Genomic DNA, 3,870 nt, shown 5'->3' on the forward strand with positions numbered 1-3,870 from the left:
GATAAGGACGGAAGCTGCCAAATGCTTCCATCTGCTGAACCACTTTTCTAGCCAAATGATGAGGGGGTTGCTGATCCCAGAATTTTCGGCCAATTCCTCAGATAGGTTGGTAAGACCTTGTAGTGCTTTTGCCACTGTGCCATCAGGAGCAGTGTTATTAGGGATGAAGGTGCAGCACCTTCCACCCAACATCACACCCCCCCTCCTTTTTCTGCCAGCATCATATCAAGGACACACCTATTTTCCCAGGCCATTTGACTAGTAGCGTCTAGCTGCTCGGCTAGTCCTTTTATGGCATCTCAGGTGTAGTTTATGAATCGCTGTTGATTGTAGTAAATATAGTTAATCCAATCAACGTTTTTATTTATGGTTTCCCACCAAAACAGGGTGGATTCAAATCCTGCTGCTATTTGATTTCTTCCCTTGAATTCAACTGGGACCCCCCCTCAGGACTCCTATCGAATCTATGTATATTTGATTGTCAACGGGGCTTGTGCTGCATCTTTGGCAGCGGTGAGTGGGTTGCTGGGACGGGTGGAAGGCGATGGAGAAGGGGACCGCAAGCTGGACCAGTCCACAGATTCCAGACCAGTTTGAGGGAAGGGTCTCAAAGAGTTCTGACCCTCCACAATACCACCAAAGATCAGCACGGGGAATCGGCAAAGAGTCATTAGCAAACGTGGTGATGTTGGTACAGGTCGAGAGGTTTCCTAATGAAATACTATCTTCCTCAAGGGCCCGAGAGATGCACCCAGGATGGTTCCATCCCTCTATGGAAGCCACGGGAGGTACAACGCGATCCTCCCTCTTGGGGGGGGGGAGTTTATTAAGGCTCTGGCAGCTTTTATCCCCCCATGCATTGGAGTGCTGGAACAAACAGATTATACAAGTGAGGAGGGAGGGCTGATCCCAGCCTAAAGGGAAGGGCAATACCTTGGTGACAGATCTCCCAGCTGCGCACACGAAACAATCAGACTTGTTCAAGGATTTGGCGGTGTACTTTACCCATTCTAACCATACATTGTCAGTATCTTGGGCCACTTGAAGTCCAAGCCGGGCTTTCCAGGGGCGATCTTCCATCTCTGGGACCTCTATTAAGGGCTGCGGACGTGGGGCTGCAGGAGTTAACCCGGCTTGCTGCACAGCTTGCTTAATGGTCTGATGGACCTGCGGCAGGCTCCATTTATCTAATCCCCACTGCCCTCCCTTAGTAAGGCAAACTTTGGCCCCTAGTGATAATTGGCTTCTCTGACTACCAGTGTAATAGATGTAGGGTTTGGTCAATTGTATCTCAAAAACCTTCTTTCCTAAGCAAGTGATAGACTTCATGGATTTGTAGTATTCTGCCCCTAGAGAGGTTCTGAAGACTATTTTTCCCCCTTCCTGGCAACAAGATTGCTTTGATCCCATTACCCCATTGGTAAACAGTGCTAGGACCCAGAACCACTCCATTTTCCCAATCACTTGTCAGCATACGGGATTTTCTGCCTCAATTACATGAATACCTTGATTGTCAATAGGCAATCCCCCTGAATCTCAGGCTTGGCTGAGTCGAACCTTAGCTTCCCCCAAGTGTTGGAATTTGTAAATAACAGGCGATTGTGGCTCCTGGTTGATCTCTTCGCCTGTGTCCCTGGCAGCTTCCGGGTGAGTTCTTTCTGGGTGACAGGAGGAGACAGGGGCCTCCGGAAAGGTTTTATTCGACTGCAGTGGGTCCACTTACTTGATCCTACAAGTTTTACGCATGAGTGACTAGTAGGTCCCACTAAATAAGGCCCTTCCCACCCCTCCTTTAGAGTTTCTTTATTCCCCTTTTTCAGCAGCATCTCGTCCCTTGATTGGAATCGGTGGATTGGTGCATCGAACGGTAGCCTCTGGAACGGCACAGAGTAAGCTCGTAGCTGTGAGAGAACAGACTGCAGAGTAGTTAATTGCCCCCTCAACATCTGATCCCCCAATTCCCATTTAACCTCTTCCCTTCTTCCGCGATGCACCTGGGGGGGAAATCCAAACATTAATTCAAAGGGAGAAAGTTTTATCCCCTTTCTGGGCATCCTTCAAACTTTTGTCAGAGCGACGGGCAAGGCTTCAACCCACGTGAGCCTAACCCCTCTCTTGAGCTTAGTTAAAGTTTCCTTGAGGCTATGGTTGGCCCTTTCAACTTGGCCACTCGCCTGGGGTCTCCAGGGGCAATGGAGATGCCAATCTATCCCCAAAGCTTGGGCCAACCCTTGGGTAACGGTGGAAGTAAAGTGCGAACCCTGGTCTGACTCTATAGTTTCGGGCAAAGAAAACCTTGTTATTACCTCTTGCAATAGTTTGGAGACTACAGTTTTTGCCTGGCAATTTTTACATGGGAATGCCTCTATCCATCCTGTCATTTGACACACAATGACAAGCAGGTATCTGTAACCCCTGCAAGGTGGCATTTCAGCAAAATCAATCTGGACCCTCTGGAAGGGATAATATGCCCAAGGCCTCCCCCCTTTGGGTGGAGGAGGCGATTTTGCAGGGTTAGTTTTCTGGCAGATCTCACAAGTTGATGCTAGCCGATGGGCGCGGACTGTCAAACCTGGGGACACAAACAGTCTTTTACAGTACTCAATCATAGCTGAGGCCCCTGGGTGTCTGAGGGAGTGATGCACTCTCTAAGACGGCCTTCTGCAATGTCTGTGGTAGAAGTAACCTCTCATCTGTCATCTGGATCCACCCATCGGCCTGAGGATATACTCCGTGTTCCTGCGCCATCTGCAACTCAGAGGAGGAATATGTGGGTGGGTCCTCCTGCCCCGGTATGACTAGGAACACCCCTTGAACTCCCTCTCGGGCTGCCCTCTTTGCCGCCTCATCTGCTTTTTTATTTCCTTTTCTCCATCTGTCCTCCTTCTCTTTTCCGTGAGCTCAGACGTGGATGACGTCCACTTGTAGGGGCAGTTGAAGTGCATCAAGGAGATCTACTATTAGGCCCCCATTGGCCACCGGGGATCCATTAGCCGTGAGGAAGCCTCTTTCCTTCCATAATTGCCCACGGGCGTTTACGATGGCAAAAGCGTTTTTGCTATCAGTGTAGATATTAACTCGCTTCCCTTTTCCGGCCTGGAGCGCTCTTGTTAGGGCCACCAATTCGGCAGACTGGGCGGAGAAATGTGGCGGTAGCCGTTCTTCATGTATGCTTGTCTTGAGTGACAACTGCTGCTCCTGTATACCGCTTTCCGTCTAGCATGTAACTGGACCCGTCAGCAAACAAGTCCTCAGCCTCTTCAATTGGCTCATCGTCTAGATCAGGTCAGCCTTTTGTATCTAAGTCCAATATCTCAAGGCAATCATGGTCAGGTGGTCCGGGCTTATTTGGGCCCTGGAGTATTGGCAGTAGTGCAGCGATGTTAAAGCTGGAACATGCTTTAAAGGTGAGGCTCTCATTCAGGAGTAGGCTTATCTTATATCTGGAGTGCCTGGCAGGGTTGAGGAATTTGCTTCCTCCTCCGGATCCCAGGATCTGCGGCACACTGTGGGGGACCCAAATTTCAGTGGGTCCTCCCATAGTCATCTTTTCTGCCTCTGTGTTGATTAGGGCTGTAGCTGCCACAGTTCGAAGGCAACTCGGCCAGCCCCTTGCCACAACGTCCAAGACCTTGGAGTAATATCCCACAGGCCTCCAGGCCGGCCCTTTCTTCTGGCAGAGAACCCCCGAAGCTATCCCCTTGTTTTCATGTACATAAAGCCTAAAGGGCCGGTTGGGGTTCGGTATAGCCAGGGCAGGTGGATTCACAAGGGCAGCTTTGAGACTGAGGAAAGACTTATTCATCTCTTTGGTCCATCTCCACTCCTTTAGTTTGTCCTTTTGCAACGCCTCATATAATGGTCGCGCTA

General features: G+C 49.9%; 1 pseudogene; it reads right to left on the reverse strand.

Moving 5' to 3' along the window:
• Nucleotides 1–254, reverse strand: part of LOC146337596 (2-oxoisovalerate dehydrogenase subunit alpha, mitochondrial-like) — a 6,867-nt pseudogene extending 6,613 nt beyond the window's left edge.
• Nucleotides 255–3,870: the final 3,616 nt, after the last annotated feature.

Source organism: Heloderma suspectum, chromosome 10 (assembly GCF_057233095.1).
Source record: "Heloderma suspectum isolate Gila_16-S chromosome 10, 16-S_ref, whole genome shotgun sequence".
NCBI classification, from domain to species: domain Eukaryota; kingdom Metazoa; phylum Chordata; class Lepidosauria; order Squamata; family Helodermatidae; genus Heloderma; species Heloderma suspectum.